General features: G+C 40.5%; 1 protein-coding gene and 1 long non-coding RNA gene across 2 annotated transcripts in view; one reads left to right on the top strand and one right to left on the bottom strand.

Moving 5' to 3' along the window:
• The window catches only part of LOC146776149 (uncharacterized), a 67,421-nt gene extending 63,613 nt beyond the window's left edge, over window positions 1-3,808 (bottom strand). The window contains exon 1 of the long non-coding RNA XR_014972372.1: window positions 3,445-3,808. This is a non-coding gene — a long non-coding RNA (uncharacterized LOC146776149). The remainder of the gene's footprint in view (window positions 1-3,444) is intronic.
• Window positions 3,503-21,909, top strand: part of GARRE1 (granule associated Rac and RHOG effector 1) — a 690,207-nt gene continuing 671,800 nt past the window's right edge. Inside the window, exon 1 of the mRNA XM_085639654.1 lies at window positions 3,503-3,639. The gene's annotated coding sequence lies outside the window, so the exon portion shown is untranslated. The remainder of the gene's footprint in view (window positions 3,640-21,909) is intronic.

The raw sequence follows: 21,909 nt of genomic DNA, 5'->3' as shown, positions 1-21,909 counted from the left end.
GAACGATGTGGTTAAGGGAATCAAAGGAGTCAGGTGTTATCAGGATGACTTGTTAATTTTCGGCAAGACTATGGAAGAACATGATGGGAGAGTTGAGAAAGTGTTGAGCAGATTGATAAAAGCTGGGTTGACTCTACGTTTTGAGAAGTGCAAGTTTGGTGTGACTGAGGTAGACTATTTGGGTCATCACATATCTGGTAATGGTGTAAAACCGAAAAAAGAGCTGGTAGACACTATTGTAAATCTGAAGGAACCATGTTCGAAAGAAGAGCTAGCTTCATTTCTGGGTATGGCAGAGTTTTATAGTAAATTTATTTAAAAAACTTTGCAAATAAAACATGTCAATTAAGGAGTTTACTCTCCAAGAAAACAGAGTTTGTGTGGAATGAGGCATGTAAGGTAGAGTTCATGAATGTTAAGCTCGATCTAAGAAATGCACCTGATCTACAAGCCTACAAACCAGGTGATTTAACGTATATTGTGACGGATGTGAGTAACAAAGGACTTGGTGCATTGCTAATCCGGAAAAGAGATACTCAGGAGTGTTTGGTCGCCTGTGCGTCAATGTGTCTAAGAGGAGCTGAGATAAATTACTTGGTTATTGAGAAGGAGGCTTTAGCCATCTTTTGAGCTTTGAACAAATATAAGAAATGTGTTTGGGGTACTCGGTTCATTGTAAGGTCTGATCACAAACCATTGAAAGAGATTTTTGAGAAAAAAGGCTTGGACTCCATTTCTGCTAGAATCAGGAGGTGGGTGATATCACTACAGGAATTTGATTTTTCGATGGAATATATTCCAGGAGCATGTAATGTTTCCGCAGATTGTCTATCACGTTTGGTAGATACTGTAGATTGTCAAGATGTTAAAAGAGATGAAGACATTGTTGAGGAGTTTGATGTGAGTTGTTTGTGAGATCACCTCAGGTGTTATCAAGGAAGATGAATGGAGAGATGAAGTAAAGAAGGACAAGGAAATGCTGAAAGTTATGGACATGATTTCACAAGATAAAGGCAACAAGCTGGAGAAGCCTTGGTTAATGGTGTGTGATGAGCTTGCCATCAGCAATGTTATCTTAACCAGAGGGACGAGGTTGGTTCCTCCACTGAGTTTGCGGGACAACATTATAAAAATGGCTCATGAGGGGCACATGGGTATTTGCAAAACTAAGGAGCGGATTAGGCAGGATTTTTGGTGGCCTGGTCTGGATTTGATGGTGGAGCGCTTGGTGCGTGATTGTGTTCCTTGTTCCATGAGTGATAAGATTCTTAAATCCAGACAAACTCCGATGGTCTGTAGGAGGCTACCCATGTGTCCCTGGGATGAAATAGCCATTGATATTGTTAGACCACTTCATGGTGAGCATCACACCCTATATTTAATAGTTTTACTTGATCTATATTCACGATGGATTGAAGTGAGCTGTGTACGTGATATTTCTACTCAGGCTGTTATTAAGTTTTTAGATGCCGTTTTTAAACTTGAAAGTTTTCCAGGTTCTTCGCTATCAGATAATGGTCCACAATTTTGCTCGGGTGATATGGAGGAATATTTGAGTAAGTGTGGGATTGTACATTAAAAAACCTCGCTTTATCATCCGGAGACCAATGGAGCAATAGAAAGATTGAATAAGACCTTGAAAGAAAGTATTCAATTAACAAGAGTCAACAGTTTGAATTGGAGAGAGGAGTTGCAAAGAAGAATCACAGCCTACAGATTCACACCACACTCTTCAACGGGAAAGACTCTTTTTGAATTATTTAAAGGAAGATCTGCAAATACTAGTATATGCCCTGGTTGGATGACTTTGGATAAGGGTATAAAACACAATGACATTGGTCAGTGGAGGGACAAAGAATACTATTTACAAAAGAAAAGGAAAGGATATTTTGATGCTCGAAAGTCAGCTACATTAGTGGAATTCAAAGAGGGAGACAAAGTTAAAATTAAATCGCCTGTTGGTTGTCTCAACTGGTCTAAATTCACTGATGTAAAGACTGTGGTGAAGATCTTCAAAAATGCGGTAAAAACAAATGATGGTCGCATATGGAATCGTAGTCGTGTTGTTCATGTAGGATCTAAATGTGACAATGGAAGTAGTAAAGAAAGTTGCAGTCATTCTTCTTCACAAAAACCGTCTTTTAATCCTACTCGCAAGAGTGTAAGATCTTCAAAGAGCCCTGTGTATCTTAGGGATTTTGTAAAATGTTAGTTGGTTGTGACTCTATTCTTATATTTAGTAGGCTGAGATTTGTTTCTTTCTTTTGTTGTTTTTTCATATGTGGTGGGAGGAAAGATGTGATCAACTTTTAGTTATATATTCATTTTTTATACTTAGATTGTACAGTGGAATTGTATGTACTAATCTCATTTTATGTTGTTATATGTCGTAAAGGGGGAGAAGTGTGATGTTGCTCTAAGTTCCACGTTCTATGTTGGAGCGTGGAGCGTAGGTGTTCTATTTGAGGCAGTTGATTCAAGTCCTCTGTGGATGGGGTCATTTAATAAACCCTATACATTTCACTACCATTTCCAGTGTCTTTACCTATTTTACAGTTTTACCCTGAAAAGAAAAGAGTTAGTCCAACATGGGTCACTATGTAAGGTAGGTATTATCTGCATTAAGTTGTACTATCATTACATCAAAATGTGTTATTCTAAAACTGTCAGTATCTCAAATGTGTCTTTTCAAATATCTCTTGTATTATATGTATTCACAAAAGAAAACTTTAGAGAGTTTCATATATAAAAACAAATTAGTTGTGTAAATAGTTTATTTCTATGGGGAAAAGATGTGTTATGTTATTATACTGAGTAGCTATACGGGTAGAATGGACTTGGGAGTTCCGTGTAGAATGTGGAGCTCGAGGGGAATCCGTTGATGCTGTCGCAATGAGTGCATATTTATTGGTTAAGTAATGGTAGAAATAGACTCGTTTCAACTTCATTTCTTCACAAAACCCAAAATAAACATCGATAAATACAGATAAAATTAGCAAAAAATACATATGATTAATACAGATGAAAATGTCAACAATAAAAAATTATCATAAAACGTTAGCTGTACTACTAGGCCGTAGCATCGGTTTAGTCATCCAAGTAGCCTTTTACTGTACATATTATGTGTGATTTGTTACTCCCAGTGTTTTATGAACAGGTTGGTTCGTTTCTTTAAGTCGTCTGAGCAGAGCTATATTTTTATGTTCATTTGTTGTATGCTCGTCGCTTTAGTATGGCCAGAGGCGCAGTTACCACTAGTGCAGCAGGTACCGAGATAAAAGGACCCACTGCACCGAACATAACCAATGGGTCAGGAGCTGTTTTAATTGCTTACATGAGGGCCCACGTACGACACACGGAATGTGTACGCTGCATTGTCAGGCTGGTTTAGATGACACACTCTGGACTTTGTATAAGCGATACGCTCAGCGCGATGTGACAGACCTGTGTATTCGAGCTCTCGGTGACACACACACGGGTTCTTGTTGACGGTCCATCGCTCTCTGGTCTCCCCACGCCCCTAGGCCTGGCCCTGCCCGGCTGTACGTCACTTCCGCTGTACACAGACGGGCTCTGCCGTGGCGCAGGGAAGAAGCAGCCTCTCCAGCGGTGCGGCGGCGTCGGCTGCGGGATCAGCAGGTACTGCGTGGCCGAGGGGAGGGGACTGGGGCACCGGGGCTCTGACACCCTCTGCCGTTACCAACCATAGATGGGGAGGGTTTCGCGTGACATTACCAAGGCGGAGGCCGAAACCCGCTGCAGGAATGTGAGCGGTGGCCGGCGGCGTCCGGAGCAGGCCTGGGCGGGGCAGTGCGGTCGGGGCATGGGGAGGGGCAACTGTCCGGTGTGGGGGTTTGCCCACCCCCTCGTTCTCTCACCCAAATTCAAGATCATTGAGCATGTCAGAAGCGGGGGGCAGATTAACTTGGAAGTGAGTGGAGGGGCTCTAATCGCTTCCCACCCGTACTATCATGGGGTTGCCCCTAGGCTTTCCTCTCATAGTTCCTGTGGCATGGTTGTTCCTTCTTGGGAGCTGCTGCTATTTACACGAGTCCCCTGGATTGGGAGTGGCTGCTGCTGCAGAGATCCAACGCCACAAAGCTTTCGAGTATCGATGAAACCCGGTGCTGGGGAGGGAGGGTTCCTGCTACAAGAACCCCGAGGTGTCACTCTCCTGGAGAAATCCAAATGAGAAGGCGACTAATAAAAGTGATTCGTCTGCATTTTCCGATGAGCACCATGTATTCTGGGGTTTCTAGATATGGAACACCGACCTATGGTCGAACCTCCTACTGGGTACAAGAAGCAACGCCAGAGACCCTGAAACGGAGGAGCTGTAAATGCATTCCAGCAGCGATGTTCTAGTTCCTTCTCAGTATGGGCGACTTCCTGTGAATACATCTCTTCTTTTCAAGTGGTCCTGTCATTGATCCTTCGTTTTCTTACGGCCGTGCGTCTAGCAACAAGACTTCCTGTTTCACACATGCCTTTTTACATCGTATCCAACCCGCCCTCTAAACCCATCGATACCTTTTAGAACACACCTGTTGTTTCTAGGGATTCCCCTATTCTATTCAATCTAGGAAGTATATACCTTTTGAATTGCTGCATTTTACCAGCATTGTTTTAGGTCTTTTTGTTGGATTTATCTTGGGTTCCACGCGCCATTCCTCGGACGGTGCTGTCTTTACAGCATCTTTCTTTTTGTGTGCACTTATTTATATAGATATCTATAAATATTGTCCCTTCATTGATGCCTTGCCGTCTTGTTCCCCACTTTTCTTTACTGTTGTATTTCACTGAATACCGTCCTCTTGCTGCGTAAACTTTCAATGAGGACACTTTCGTTCACTTTCCTTCAGGGGTACCTATTTATTTTTGTTGTTTACTTAGTGTATGCATACTTGGAGTTTTTATTTCAAACTATTCTTTCTACACACCCATGAGGGATGCCCACTTTTATAACTGCATTTTTTTGCTTGGATACTAACCTTGTACATGCTTTCCCTGTTTTTTTTTTATTGCATTTAACGTCTCAGATATGTATCTCTTCATAGGTTCGCAATAAAGTTTTAAGGCTTATTATAAGTTTTGCGCAAATTGCCCGACTTAGAATCTCGGAATAAAGGATAACACGATACTAGTGTATTGACGTTCTGAATGTAAAAAAGCAACATTTTGTTTTACGTGGCGCAAATCTTACAGGTAAAAACCCCAGTAGTGTGCAATTTGCACTGAATTCTAATCCCCATTCGGCTGCAAATACTTGTTTGCAGCCAAAACAGGATTGGAGTCCTTTTTAGAACGATGGCCCAAGTTGGAAATTCCAGGTACAAAAACCTGGTGGAAATAGCGTTATAATACAGTTACAGCACAGCAACGTGTTTAGCATCGAAGGTGACATCATTTTCCCTCATTTGCCTTCAGGCACCGTGTGCTTGCCTTGCATAATATTAATGTTGTTTTTGTTTAGCTCTGTGTCATTGCATGTTCAAAGCCCTCATAGCATCTTCAAATCACTGCCCCCCCACACCTCCCCAAAAGTCAGTGTGTATCCTTTTCAATCCGCGCCTTTAGTAAAGACTAAAACCGTCAAGACCCTAGATGCTACAGGCCCATTTCTTTACTCGACTCAATGACAAAAATCTTGGGCCGAGTAATTTTAGTAAGACTAAAAGCCTGGGCATCTGACAATAAGATTTTATCCGATTTGCGGTATGGCTTTCCCGAAGGAGTGGGCACTATTGAGCAGTCTCTTAATCTTACTCTATTGGTGGGAAAATATGTTTGTGTGAAAAAGGGTAATTTGTTTTTAGCCTTTGTAGATTTGACAGCAGCTTTCGTTTCGGTACGACATATTAAATTGTGGGAGATTCTAGAAAGGATAGGTGTGGATCATCAAATTATTTACTTTTTAAGGCGGTTTTACTCTAATGCCCAAACCAGAGTCCGCTTTGATGTCAAGGGTGGGACCACTTCTCCAATCCCAATCCGCAGGGGAGTCGGACAAGGATGTGTCCTTGCACCATTTCTTTTTAATTTATACATCAATGATTTGGAAGGCGCATTACTTGAGCAAAAGGTGAACTTCCCTAAAATTAATGGCCGCCCCATCCCTGCCCTTTTATACGCCGACGATGCGATTGTAATGTCCAGAACCCAAGTCGGTTTACTGAGAGTCTTGAACGGTTTTAATGCGGGACTTCGGTCTAACAGTGAACACGTCCAAGACCTACGTTATGAGTTGTGGGGTGAGGAGGAAAAAATGTCGGGAAGTGTTTATTGCGGACCAAAAGATTGACATAACAAAAACGTTTTCATATCTGGGTGTTATGTTCCACCAAGAGGACATGTGGACACAGGCAATAAGATGTAAAACACTTAGTTTTATTAATACTATATCTGCACGCACCCAGTTTTCGAAAAGATAAGTGTTGTGACCACCACTGGAACTTCTACAAATTTACCAGGCAAAATGTATTTCCACCGCAACTTATGGGTCTGGAATCTGGGGTATTACAAATACGAACTCCCTACAAGTAGTGGAAAATACATTTTTAAGATATTTATTGTCTGTACCAAGAACACCTGCCTACATCTGTCATGCAGATTTGGGATTAACATATCTGACTGACATGATTAAACTTGAGCCAGTCTTATTGTGGCACCGTGTATAGACTAAAGAGGAATCCACATTAAATAGGGGTGTTTTAAAGGATATTTTAAAATTGGAAAAAGTTTTAAGGATTCCTTGGATTTATTATGTTTCTAATTTTATGCATAATCTGGGCCATCCTGAATATTTTACTGACCCTGAATCCTTGCACTCAGTAAGTAGGAAGGAATTAAAAAAAGAAGGCATTGCATTGCTGGAAATGTCAAGGCTGACTATGGAAATTTCTAAACCCTCGGTATTAGATAATCAAATGATTTAAAGTGTTTTTAAAATACAGCCTTACTTAGCCATAGTTCCAGCAGGGTTTGATAGGTTTTTATTAACAAGATTCCGACTTGGTATATTTCATAGACTCACCAGCATTCCTAATATGAACAATTGGAGTCGCACTTTGATAGTTTGTCCTTGTGATGATAGCTCATGTCAATCCACCATCCGTTATCTTTTTTTGTGGTTTTTACTCTGAAATTAGGAAAGTGTGGATTCGACCAATGTTAAAAATGATGGGATTTAGGACTTGTCGACCTGCATATGTTGCATTGCAAACCCTGGACAATGCTGATATGATATGGAAAGTTGCGATGTTTTTGTAAAGGACGGTCGCCTACAGGAAGAGCTTGGTGTTTTAATTAACTGTGGATGTTCATTTTTGTATTCCCAATTATATCTCTTTTCATTTTTATATATGATCGATACTTATGGAGCTATATTGTTTTATATTGTCACTTTGATTATAACGATTTATGTACTGCTTTTATCTTACAATCGAATAAAGCTTCTTTTGATTTGATTTGACTAGTAAAAGTGGGAACTAAAATTCACTCCTAACTTTTCTGTGCCAATTTAACAAAAGTCAATTTCTCCTGCGTCCTTGTCATCTATAATTCCACAGTCACTTGTATGTAACTGAATCCTGAGACTCCCCAAAGATGAACTCGTACAGGAAATACCCCCCCAGTCAAATTAAACAATAGTCCTCTTCCCTTAACCAACCAAACCCTATGCCAGATCCCAACGGCACACGTGCCACAGTGAGAAGGAAGTACACTGCTTACAGTCAAAGGTCCTTTGCTATAGAGCACCCCACTGTGACTATTGCAACCTACCTGTTCTGAAAGATAATCAACGCTCAACATTATAAAACTTTTCTTGTATCTGCTTCTTCCAAGTGAAAACAGTCTTTATGGGGGTTGTTGGCAGACGTGTTATTAAATCGTATTTATTTGTTCAATATAATTACATACTATTTGAATGCTTGCCTACCTCTAAACATAATATTCTTTCTGTGCTTGTGTTAAAGTGCCCACTATTTTCTGTGGTTACGTTCAGGTGGAGATATTTAGGGCCATATTGATCGAATTTCAGGCGCTGCAAGTCACAACACTGCGCTGAGGGAAAGGGAAGGGATGTGCTGTATTTGTCACAATACAGCACATTCCTCCCTTTTCCCACCGCTGGCGCTCGGTGTGCTGCCTAGCGATAACATAGGCACTCGTGCACCATGGTGCAAGGGTGCCTGTGTTATAGGCAGGATTGTTTTTGAGTAGGAATGGGCACCTTCCTGCAAGAAAACAATCCCCTGTGGCATTTTCCTCTTTCTAACCGTGCTCCAGAATTCAGCACACATAGAGGAAAAAATGAAGAGAAATGAAGATATTTCTCCTTGTTACGCCTCCTCTGGCAAGGCGTAACATTTTGGCACATTCCCAGGTCTACCAGTAATTGTAAATCTGGGAATTTGTGAAAATACAATGGTTTTGCGTGGGTGTTCCCACTCACCACCCATGGAAAGCCTCCCTGGGGCAGAGTAACGCAGCGATTTGCGATGCATTGCGTTACTGTGAATTTTTCATACCAGTCAGGGCAACGGATGTTGCATGGTGTGATAAAAGTGACGCAACACCTTGATAAATATGGCCTTTGGTATTAAGTATGCATGCAAAAAATAAAACCCGTTTTTGTACTACTTAAATGAGTGGCCATACATAGTGTCGAAATTTGATTTGAGGTCATACACTGTATTTTAAGATGTTTTTCTGTTTTTATAATAGTGTTCACGTAAGTGTTATATATTCAACTTGTCCATTAAGAAAGCAATGTATTGACTCGATCATGATTTACTAAAATGTATAATGCACTTGTTTGAAAGGACACATTAAAATTATCGTGCTTGTGCATGGATTTTTGTGCCTTGTTGCATAGAACGAAATGGAAATAGTAATTATCTCCAATCTGCTACTTTAGTCTGTCGACGTTCGGTTTGTATGTAGAATACATTTTAAGAAAATTGGTGTGGACTACAGGTAAGGGGAGCACAAGCCTTAATTAGTCACCAGGACCATAGTTCTAGGGGGAAAATTAGAGGTAGTCTGGGTCAGCGCTTCCCTGTGCTAATTTTTAGATTAAGCAGTATGAATATACACAACATTTTGGGAGGGGGGACGAGAGGTACACTTTTCTGCTGCCTGATCAGAGAAGGACATTTAAGGTGAAGTAAATCTTTTGTTTGAGTACATGACTATTATCAGGCGACAGCACGGACAGAAGCTAAAATGTATTTCCACTCAATCCAAAGGTTAGTTGCATAACCTCATTTTTAAAGGTAAGGACTAAAATACCCCCATGAAATCAAAATGGCATGTATGAAATTAGTGTTTGTTGGGGACATTATAAGTTTAAATAAAATCTTTGGACCTGACGACTTAGGAAACACGAAGGATGTTAAGTTTTGCTTCTCTGCGATTTCCTTGTTAAATGTATAATGCAAATTCAATACCTCAAGACTTGCTTAATGCCATCTTTTATTTATTTTAACGGCACCACATTCAGTGTTGCTCTGTGTGTGTTTTTCCTGTGTGTCAGTTTTTGCTGAAAATATAGTAATTTGATTATCTCAAAATAATATTTTTCTAAAGGGTGTAGCTGCAAATCCAACTAGGAGTGTTTTTGTAGTATTGGGTAGGACAATTACATTTATTGTTGACACCATGGCTAGTGTCACTCAAAACTATACTTGGGTCAAAAGGACCACAATAGAGCAATGATGTCATGCAGAGTAGGTAAACAGTTTTCATCCTTCATGAGGACTTGAGTGAAGGGCTTTGCGCCAATCAAAAGCATATTTTAGTTTGGGAGTGGTATCTTTAGTTTTTCCTTGGTGGTAAGCTGATAGAATGAAATTGGCACTATTCCTTGAAACCGTTCTCCCCCCAGTCGTCTTCTTCCTACTTTTATTTTCAATAGTCATTGTTTTGTTTGTGTTCTCCTCTAGGATTGATTCAAAGAATCCTTAAGTAACCTAGTGGCCTTTTCAAGGGTGTTTCAGTATGGCTTCCCACTACATGTCCCTTGTGCTCCTTCCAACTTTGTGACCCCTCTTACACTCAGCTACTCACTCACTTCTTTACTGCCAGCTCCCCAGATAACCTCCAAGACACTGCCATGTTAAGTGGAGTAATTTTTGTATTGTTCCCGCTTAAAATCAAGATGCATTCTCCCTGCAGGTTTCTGAATAGAGAATGGTGGCCTCAGAGAAGCTCATAAAAGCTGTAAAGGCCTTTTGCAACCTGGAGAATTTGATTGCCAGGAGTTATTGAATGTTTTGGGGGGCCTCTGTTGCCCATCGCTTCCATCACCTCCCGTGCCTCACCTTTGGTGGAGGCTAGTGCTAACTTTTTTTCTCTCTTAAAAGGCATTTGATTGTTAACTACTTTCCGATTGGCAGAGGGACAAAATAAGTATGTACATTATGTGATATAGAAGTGACTTGCCTCATTCGCTTGTCATTGATGATTTTAGGTACCTCTTTCAGGGATGGAAATAATTTGGAGGTGAGGGTTCCATCAATACCTCTTGCATCTTGCTGCCAGTGCTTCTTTGAGCTACTGCTTGGAAATAGGCATCTGGTAGATCCTCTTCCAGTAGATTGCCTGGAATGAGCTACTGGTTTGGAGAACAACACTAGTCTACCTGAGTGAGCATTAAATTCCTTCTGGAGGCTGCTTCACATTGCTTTAACAAGATGTCAAAGGATCTTGTTGGCTCAGGCCATTAGCAGCACAAGTATTGAATTGGTGCATGGAAAGTTATCACGCCCTGTAGCACAAAAATGTATTTTGTATCATTGGATTCTCGTAAAACTAATCTGCCGGAATGGTTTGCCCCATTGGACTGTTTAGGTCAAGGGTGGAGATGGATGATGTGAAAAATGACCGGTGATGGTATTAAGTCACAGTTCAGAGATATGTTGCATGTTCTGTTACTCACTGTCAGTCCAAACCATACAGGATTTCATCCTCTTACACTGCAAAGATGAATTTACGGGGGAAGAATAAGTCCCAAACATGAACAGCATTTACTTGGGTACAAGAGCCACCTTACTAATTCATATGAAAAATTAAACACAATTTGACATAACTTTGAAGACACATTTTTTGCTTATAATTTGGGATTATTAATGATAATGTTTTTCACATCAAAATGTTGGAGATCAATATAATGTATAAACGGTCATGTGCGCCTTTCAAGCGTATTGATTGGTTAACTATAGCTATCTATGCATACTCTTACAAAAACAAAAAAAACAATGTTTTCCTAATAGAATGAAGCTTGTAACATTTTATGTTAAATCCGTATTGACATGGTGTTTACATTGTTGATACGTATTTGTGAATGTGGTGCAAAATGTACTAACTGTCGAACATTTTATGTACATACCTACGTTGTTTTACTTACAAAACTTAATCTGGTGAATCACATTTACACGCTTTGGTGGTGAAGAGCAAGACCTAAGGAAGCACATTATGTTTAGTAAGGACAGAGCACAAAATCACATTAACTGAATGTTACAGTGAATGCGGGTTACTGTTGAGTGCATAATACCTTATTAATGCAGAATATTATCACCCTTTTCCTAGTTTCTGGTGTAAAAAGAGTGCTCAGATTGTCTGCAAAGCGTATGTATGGCAGAATTAACAATCGCCGCGATGAAAATATATTGTAAGAAGCGTGCATGTCCCTACTTCTTGACAGAATGAGTGAGCATTAACTAGTGTTATTACCTATGTGTCGTTCCTTATCCTATCGGTCTAAAGTCTTTTCTTCAAACTCAATACAGTATCTCATATAGCAATATTTACGTTGTGTGAAGCTCCACAGCAGGTATTGATAATGGCTCATATTTCTTTTACTTCTCTTTATTATAATACATGTTTGGCGGGTCTTGTTCTCTTGCTACTTTTTACCACTTTTCCCAATTCAGGGTCAAGTCGATGCGCATTCTGTACATCATGGCTTGGGACTCGTTAGGATTTCTTCCCCTGCCTCTTTACTAGTGCGCGCGTTTGTCGTGTGGAGAATGACGCTGCCTGCTGGTATTCCTGACGATATATTCTTAGCATGCATGAAAAATGTTGACACTTATTTTTGCCCGTCAAGCTGAATGAGTGCAGTTGATATATTCGTCATGGTTATTTTTATTCACACAATGGGTCATCTGTGTGAGTTGAGGCTTCGGATGTTATGCGCTCGGCAGCTCTTAAGCGAGTCTGTGTTCCGTATAAACGGGAGTCATACAAGTATTCACACTCCTGCCCTGCACAACTTACACTTGTCCTCTCAGGTGTCTTCTGTGATCTCGGTACAGCAGTTCACTTTAATATGATACTGTATTCCTCTCTAAGTACCCCTCCCCAAGTCCCAGACCGGGTAGCAGAACAGCGAAAATCTTTCAAATGCGTCGTTGTTTGGCAAATGCTTTAACTATTGATCTTCTTTAACATTTCTACACAAATCATTGTGTTTCAGGCAATACATTTTATTGGTTGCCCGTAATTCAGGAGCGTGTACTTGCAACACACTTATAACATTGAACTTTGTGAGTACTTCCTTAGTGTTTATCTCTGCAGAACCCCCCCCCCTTTCCTGTTTAGTATTACGACTGACAGCGATTGATTTAATTTAACGAGTAACTAAAAGTTGAATAAAAATTAAAACCTGCTGATTATGGAAATATTTAAATTATTGTTAAATTAGCCACCTTTCATTTGAACGTTCTCTGTTTTCTTTAACATTATGGATGTTTCTTTATAACTGCTCGTTTTTTTTCTGAACACTTATTTGTCTAGATGTTAAGGTTTCATTTTTAAGGATTATTTTGTCTCGAAAGTAATGTAACAATCTCTGAAATCCAGTCACCGGAAATAATGTTTACCATGTTAGCCTTTTATTAACCAGAGCAAGGCAAGGATATTAGACTAGTAATACCAGCTTTAAGGTAGACACTCACCCCTATTTTCCTTCAGTCTGTCTAGATGATACTGTGCTTCCATTTTGGGTACAGTTACTTAAATGCATAGTATTGGAAAAGCAGAGTAGGTATGAGTAGCCTGCAATACTATATGTCATGTTTAGAAAACTGACAGACTGACAAAATATACATGCTAGAGATCACAGACTTACATTGAAACTTGCTAATAAAGGTGAGCCAAGGACTTGGGCAATGTATCCTTTATTGGGATATACGTTTACTGCATGAATTAAATGGGATTTAATTATTGTGTGTGGGCATACTGACGGACATCTTGGGTAACATTGAAATGACACTGAGCAAGATCTGGGTAGTGACAATTGATACTGTTCCGGGCATATTTAGTAGTAGAGCAAGATGAGAGCCCCGAGCATCTAGCAGGTAAGAGACCATGGTTGGTTTGGCAGTTGCTTCACCCATTCAGACCAACCCCTTACAGTATGCAGCTTCAATAATCTCGAGGACTATATTATGATCAATGCCATTTGCTTTTTTTCTGTAGTGGCTTTAAAGGACATGAGAATGTTAAAGTTTTGTTGAATTGAATTAGTAGCTTTCTCAGATTTCTTTTTCTGTAATAACCTGTGAGAGCACCATGGGTTATCCGAGTTGATGGAGGATTTCCTAAGTTTATACTGTGCTGTTTTGTTTTATGTGGTGGCTTAATTAAAGAGGGAGGAAAACAAGTAGGCACATTTCCTCCTTGGAGGATCATTGTGGCTGTGGTAACAAGTTCGAGGGTGCCATCCGAGACAAGGTTGCAGGATCGTTTTGCGATTGCTTCTGAGGAAGGTGTGAGGTTTGGGATAGCTTGCAGAAGTGGAACGTCATAGGCACAGTAGCTTGAGCAGACCAGACCACTTTGGTATGTGTCAGATTATTGTGACCTCTGTAATTACTACAGCTAATATCTTGAACTTTGTTATACAGATAGTTGTAGGCAAGATTTTGAAATGAGTGAAAAGTTTTTGGGAGGTTCCCTTATACAATATTGAAGCCACTCGGGTAGATATTTTGGTCCGGTTAAGTTTGTTGTACCATCACATAGCCTGAGAATTCGATTAGTAAGTCTTTATTCTTTAATGGTGGGTAGCCGATGATGGGAACGAAGGTGGTTTTAATAGGGAGGACTACCATGCCATTTATTAATGTCAGTCAGGATACTTAGCTTTGTTAGGGCGCTCCTTCCAGGACTGAGCGCTGAATGTTTTGCGGGTGGTGACTACTCAGTCTCTGCTGGGATTAGGCTGACTGCTACAGTGAGCCTGCTCTTTATCAAGAAGTGTGGAAATAAGGTGGCCCTGGTGGGGCGTGGGCTGTGTTTTTTGCCCCTGATTCTGGTGTTTCTGAAGGTAGTTGGCAGCTTACATCGCCTGGGTCAGGGAGGAGCCTGGCTTCCTTCCGCATACAGGCTTGTGTCAGTTTCCCTCCGGGCGCATGCTCAGGAACATGGAATTTTCCTCAAGTGCCGTTTTGGCTCTTCTGCTCTCTGGGAAGAAGTGCAAATGGCCAAGAGAGTATTTAGATCACATTTGGGGATAAGATAAGGTAAGTCTGCATAGCGGATGCTGTTTACTGCATGGCTGTTTTTTCCTGTGTTTTTTTTTTGTGTGTGACTTCACAGGGGAAACATTCTCGTAAGAGGAGGCATGTGGACTCCTCTTCTTAAGATTCTTCTTCCACCCCTCCTCCCAAGAGGATTGCCAAGAAGGGAGAGTATGAGGGGCTTATAAAATAGAACTTGCTGGAGCTTTAGATGGTGAAGGCTCCTTCTAAAGCAATGCATGGAGATGTCTCTACAGAATCTTCTTCCCTATTGGAGGGGGAGCAAGGTGCAGTGTCGGTGGATCAGAAGGGAAAAACCATTGGGAAAGATTTGCTTCATGAACTATTGTCACATGTTAATAGAACATGGTGCTTCAGTTGGAGGGCACTAGATCATTCTTGTTCTGCTGGCAATCTGTTGTAACCATTTCAGACAGCTGCACCACTGGATTTTCCAGCACATTCTGATATTGGGGAGGTCCTTAAAAGGGAATGAAAGGACACTGATAAGATTGTGATGTCTCAGTTAATGGTGAAGTTGTACTCTCTTTCAGAGGTTGAGAAGGTGCTGCCCGATAATATTCCGATTGACTCCTGTGTGGCTAGCCTGGTGGGAGAACTTCTCTTGCAGAGGATTCAGTGATATGGGATCAGGCTGATAAAAGTATTGACTCTGCTTTGAAGAATGTGTATTCTGGGGCACATCTTTTTCTTAGAGCGGGTATTTATTTGATTTTTGTCACTCAGTCCTTGATTTCACATTTTAAGTATTTATTCAAGGCTGTGGAGGAAAGCTCTGAATGTTCCTCTTTGTTGGTAGGCATTGAGAGACAAATTAAATGTGCTTTGGACATTTCTTTCGATGTAGTGAGTGCCTCTGCTTCTGTTGCTGCTCATCATAATCTGATGCTTAAAGATTGGAGAACTGACTCTTCTCAGAAGATCTCTGCTCTGCATTTGCCTTTTGAGGGTACTTGTCTTTTTCCGGCAGTGCTCGAAGAAAAGCTTCATGAGCTGTTTAAGGAAAAGACTAATTCTTCATCATTTATGCAGCCTTCTTTTCCTCAGAATGTCCAAGACTTTTCTTTTTGTAAGCCTTCCCGTACGCAGCATCACAGTAAACAGGGGAAAATTGGACCTCGCAGTGAACCAGAGCAGACGTTTAAATCTCCTAAAGAACAGTGCCCCTGATAATCAAGGGGCTGGCCAAGACTTCGGGGTTGGAGGCAGGATTCGCCATCTCCTAGAAGTGTTGCAGAGATTCTGCACATACACAGAACTTTGTGCAGGAAAATGGGACCTCGGTGTATAGGGGCTAAGCCTTCCCACCACCTTAGTGCCAACCGAACCCAGGACCGACTAGCTATAGTCTCACTCGCTCTCCTAATCACAAATGGAGAAACCAATGATCAGACACCCCAGAACACAACACTCCCGGATCTCTCAGGAATCGTGGTAACAAGAAAACACCCTTTTGTTCGCATTCTTGTACTTGTCCACAATAAGAAGTAACAGAAACACGAAAATAGTTTTAAATATTTATTTGAATTAACATGCTTTAAAATGCAGCATACGAGCCACCACCAGCAGCAAAATGCATAATATCAATGCAGTTAGTATTGAAGCAAGGCCATATATCATTAAGGGTGATATCATTTTATATAGACAGTGGATAAAGAACTAAAAGGCCTAACCACCCTCCCCTTTGTAAGCAGAAGTATTATTATATAATAGAAGATGTCTGGGTTTTGTCAGCAGACCCCATACCTCGGGACAAAGATCATATTTCTACATCACAGGTGCGTGGTGTTCTTCTCCCTGGAAAGGGCCCTCTCCAAGTGTGTGCCACCTAAACATGCCTCTTCATAATATCGAAATACGAGTCTCCAGCAAAAACAGCTGCATTAGTATGTTTTGTCTAAGTGCTAGGGCCTGACCAGAACAGAATAACAAGAGTCCGTGTTTATCGACCTTGCTCACTCCAGGAACAGGCAGAGAACGAGCCCCGCAGAGAGTTCTCATGTGAAAGGCATAAACAGAGGCGTGCAAGATAAAGACATGCAGTGTCGTGTGCAAAGCAGCATCATGGCTACCGGGCTCGTGCTAACTTAAAGATGTCGATAATGTCTCTATTCGCCACGTGACAGAAGAGGCATGACTCCAATCTACTTCAAACTGGTGAGTGATTCAGATTGCCTGGGTCAGTTACAAGATCGAATTTGCTCTGTCTGTGAGGCTGACCCCATGGCCATCAACCAAGGACAAGTAGTTGGTCATCCAGCAAGGAAGAGGCACTGTCACTGAAGGAAGCAATCTTGGAAGTTCCTCCGGCATCCCATCATTTTCCTAGTCCGGAAGGCAGCAAGGGATTGTCTAATGGTTCTATATGTAAAGCACCTGAACAAGTGTGTGCAGCAGAATCTCCGATTCAAGATGGGGACCCTGCAGTGGATCATTTAGCTGGTGTGCAAGGGGCATTGGATAGTAACCCTGGATCTACAGGGTGCTTACTACCAAGTGCTGGTATATTTTCATCATCAGCATTCTTTGCGTTTTAGTATCGGAGATCGACACTTCCTGTTAACATGTTCCTGTTTGTTCTCAAGACTGCCCCTATGGTGTTCACCAGGGTCGTGGCATCCCGTGTGGATTCCTTGCATCTGTTGGGAACTCTTCTTTATCTGTACCTAGACAAGTGGCTTGTTCATGCTCCCTCGAAACAGCAGCTGTTAAGAGTTAACTGTATATCTGTCTCAGTTTCAGTCTCATGGGTTCTTGTAGAATTGGGTAAAATGCAAGATGGAGCCTTTGCAGGACATGATATACATTGGAACAAGTTTCCAGAATGATTTAAACATAGTATTTCTTCAAGACATCAGAGCTTGTGCTCTGCGGAGGTTGACATCACCGGAGTTACAGAATCCTTTTCTGTATGACCGGCAGTGGTTGCAGCTCGGGGGGGCACATGGCTGCAGCAGTCTTTACAGTTCCCATGGACCAGATTGCACCTTCGTCCCCTTTGGGGGCATTTCCATGCTTTTTGGGAACCAAAATCATAAGATTTTGAACAGTTGGTTCTAGCATCTCCCTGCATCAAAGAGGAACTCAATTGGTAGCTTTTTGCAGAGTTATTGACCAAGTGGAACTTCAATAAACCCCTGCAAGGGTGTTGATGACGGATGCAAGTTCGTTTGCATGGGGGGGGGGCGCAATTCTGGACACACACTCTCCATTCAGGCGAGAGAGACTGTTCGGCTAGGAAGAAATGGGACTTTAGGGCTCTTTTGGTTAGGGTGCCTTGTCTCACTTTCTTTGCGCATGGTGTTGTCCTTAGACCTGATCCATCTTTTATTCCTAAAGTGTCCTCTAGGATCCACAGATATCTTCCCACAATTTTGGGTGGCAGTTGTTAGGTGCCAGTATGGCATTGAATGTTTATTTGGGTAGAACTAAATCTTTTTGGAAGTCCGATTCCCTTTTTGGTACCTCTAACAAATGGGAGCCAGCTCCTCTGGTTTCTATCAGTCGTTGGATAAAACTGGCAGTTTTCCTGGCTAACTCCTTATTGGGCACTCCTCCTCCTGTGGGGATTCAGGTGTGTTCTGTGAGGGGAATCTCCTCTTCCTGTGCAGAGACAAGGGGAGTTTCCATTTCTGAGATTAATCGGGCAGCCACATGGGCTACTTCTAATGCTTTTGTAAAAAATCATTTACAGAATGCGTTGCACAATCATACAAATGTTGGTCTTTGAGTTTGGAATCTGTTTTGTCCTAAGCTTTATGTTTGATATTTTCTGTCATACATTTTTTGGATACTTGCAACATTTATTGGTCTTTGTTTACGGTATGAAATGAAGGTCTTGTGTGTGCTGCTTGGGAATTCCTCATTAGTAATGAAGTGGGACGAAGACAGTAGGACGTAAAGGTACCTTTTCAGTTACTTACTGATAATCTTCGTTACCCCATGTCCTGTATGTCCTCGTTCCATTTATTACGTCTCTACCTCCCATGTTCCAGCCCTTTAGTGTTGAAGAGCTTGGTACTCCAGGAGGATTGCTGGATAAAGTGTACCCTTATAGGCTAGCTCCTAAGGGAAGGGACACTTGTGCTTGCATTTCCTGTTCTTATTTCTGTCTCGTGATGTGGGTGCCACTTCATTTAGTAATGAATGGGACAAGGGCAGACAGGATTAAGAGTAATCAAGATTACCAGTAAGTAATTAAAACATTCTAAGACCATATCTATCTAACTGACTATGCAGAATTGAATTGTTGTAAACCTGTGAGAGGTATCAAAATTTTGGTTTTGTGGGCACAAACCCAGTCTGAAACCATTACACATAGAATACTTTGGAAATAGGAATGTACTTCACACTTGGAGTGGAAGAAAGGTACCATGTGTAGCCTTTGAATATTCCGCTGCATTACCCTATTTAGACTGTGTCAAAATTATTTTGAAAATATTTTGCGTTGCTTAATAACTTAGGAAGATGACAGTGCAGTACCTGAACAAGAGAGAAAGCAGCCAGGGCATCCAAAGCCGCACCACCCAGAGTAGTCATTTCAATGAAAAAGAAAAACGTTGCCCACCTCAATGGTCAGCTGCACATTGACCACAAATAGAGAGGCAACAGCTAGTGTACCCAGTTTGGGTGTTAGTGGATTTATAAATGTGGTTTAAGTTTGTATGTTCATGTTTTTTTTTATGTTTGCAGCCCTGATGAAGCCTTTGTAAGGTGAAATGTGTTGGCTGTGCTATCTTCTGAAAGGTATAATCAAGAGGAAATAATATTCCAAGACTCAAGTTCTAGGAGCTTTTCTTTTACTGTAGTGTGAAGCGCTCAGACCTGCTTTTCTGCCTCTCTATCTTTGTAAAAGACAGTGCAGTCAGTACCTGTTGTGCAAATTGGCCATCTACACAGTGCCTCCGGTTTGGACAGTCTATTGATATTGACATCAATCGTACAAAAATATGCAGTGCAGAGAGTATCTCCAGTTTGATTTTCATATATACAATTAACAGCCTTTAGTAAGGGTGATAGGGCTATGTTCGAGGAGACTATGAGTAGTCTTGGTATTCCTCATGGGTTACTAAGCTGGGTAGAGGCATTCCACATAGGCAGCTGGGCTTGGGTACTGTGAAATCGGAATAGGGAGTCTCTAAAAAAAAAATTTAAAAAAAGCATTGCGGGAAATCGTTTTTTATCAAGGATATATTTTGGCCTTGCTTTTATCCCTATTTTACTTGTTTAATATACCTGAATTTTTAACCAGCACTTTCCCTCTGGAAATTGGCAAAAAATATTACTGCTCCTTTATGTGGATTATTTAATTATATTTGGCTTAAATCTCATAGCGCAACAATGAGCAACGAGTCAATTAGAAATAGTTTGTGAGAGTCCTCATTTAAAAATACATGTACAAAGTTCAAAGTAAAGTGCTTTCACAAAATAAAAAGTTTAGCTTGTAAGGATGGAGTGAACTTGAAAAAGTGAGAGAATATTTTATTTGGCGTGAGATTACTTCACATTATGTAGTAGGTTTCATATTTTAGACGTCATTCTGTGTTAAAAACACTTTTATCCAGTCTTCCATCAGCAACAATCGGAATGTATTCCTTAGTTCCCTTTTGATGTCACAGTTTGGCCTCAAAAACCTAGCAAGCAGCATTTACCATGTCAGTACCCCATATCTCTTCTGGAACGTCCCTAAATAATTTTTGCAAGACAATAGAATACAGTGTTTACTCATGCTCAACATAGCTTTTGAAGCCATGTTAAGCATGTCTGTCTTATTTTCTTTATAAAATAAATTTGACAAAACAGTAGGTCTGATTTGGAAAAGCTCTATTGGCACTAAAGACGTTTATCTTTTGAAGCAGTCCCATTTAGGATTGATATTGACTAGTATTTGGAAAAGGATATTGGAGGTATATGTAAAAGACTCGACCATATTTTAAAAGCACCTCAAGGGATTGATCACTGTTGCATTATTTGCATAACAGTAAGCATTTTTGTTATGTATTTAATTTTTTTTAAATTCCTATTATGCATTGAAATAGTTGGGAATATGCAAGAAGCGGCTGCAGAGACCAATGAATGTAGCATGATTGGAGAGAGAGTTAGACGTTAGTAATTGTTCAGTTATTTACCTGATGTAGGATTGATGAGGTATTCAGATCTGTATACTGAATGACCATATAATCTGTACGGTTTTTCTTAGTTTGAGAACTGGTGGTTTGCCCTTGAAACTAAATGATATGAGTTGGAAGGAAATTTCCAGAAATGATTGAATATATGAATTAAGTGGCAGCGGGATTCATGTTCTTTAACATGTTTTTATTGCATCTCCTAAATTATTCTGAGAAGGATGTATTTAAGAACCACATTCATTGAACATGTAGTTGGAAAATCAAAAACTTGAATTAATTTCTTACCCTAATGTTTTTCATAAATATAGAATTGTTCATGGTTTTCTTGCAATGTATTGTAGGATTTCAAATTTGTTATGATGATGTAATGTATTTTGTTGTTCTCTAATCTAGATCAAACTAATACATTTGAACCTGTGCCATCCCAGATTGCCACTACACTTTTCGTAGGTTACAACCCCTACATAATTCTAAATCGAATATCTTTATCGCCCAATATTGGATTCACCAATGTTATCCTGCATTCACTGTGAAAACGAATCGTTTCTTGTACAACTATTGACATTCGGTAGTTTGGTGCCCATTTCGGCTTGATGGACACATTACAAAATCCTAAAATTAATAAACATATAGGTGGATGTTAACTAATAGTTGATTACATTTTGTGATACTATTTTGTTACAACGATAACCGATGCATTATGTCAGCACATTGATGTTCAGTGAGGCGCAAGATTGTTTCTTATAGAAATGGGGATTATGCACGGCTTTTTACATCCGATCACCCTTCATCAGAAAATCACAAGTACTACCTAAAGATTGAAAGGTGCTGTACAGCTTAACAGTGATTAAACCCAGACACTAATACTTAAACGCTTTTCAACCAAGAGTGAACATTTCAAAAGAAAGGATCTTGCAGTGTGTTGATTCCATTCTCTCTCATTTTATCTAATTAATTAACATATTTATTTTCTTCTCATGTTCATAATCCGAACTTCACCATATGCCATGCATGGGTGTACATATCCAAATCAGGTAACACTTAGTTTACCTCCTGTAAGGTTTTCCTTCTTTGATTCGTTTCTGCCTGCATTCAGCAATGTTGGTGGTGTATTCCCCACACCTTAGGGACCCCACTTATTCCTTTTAAAAGGAATCTAAACATCGCACAGGATTCTGAGATTATTACTTTTGCCTATAACCTCCTAATTGGTACCTTATTTTAGAGCTTAG

Source organism: Triturus cristatus, chromosome 12 (genome assembly GCF_964204655.1).
Source record: "Triturus cristatus chromosome 12, aTriCri1.1, whole genome shotgun sequence".
Taxonomy (NCBI): Eukaryota; Metazoa; Chordata; class Amphibia; order Caudata; family Salamandridae; genus Triturus; species Triturus cristatus.
The sequence above is the reverse complement of the archived record's forward strand: the minus strand, read 5'-3'. Positions and strand labels throughout refer to the sequence as shown.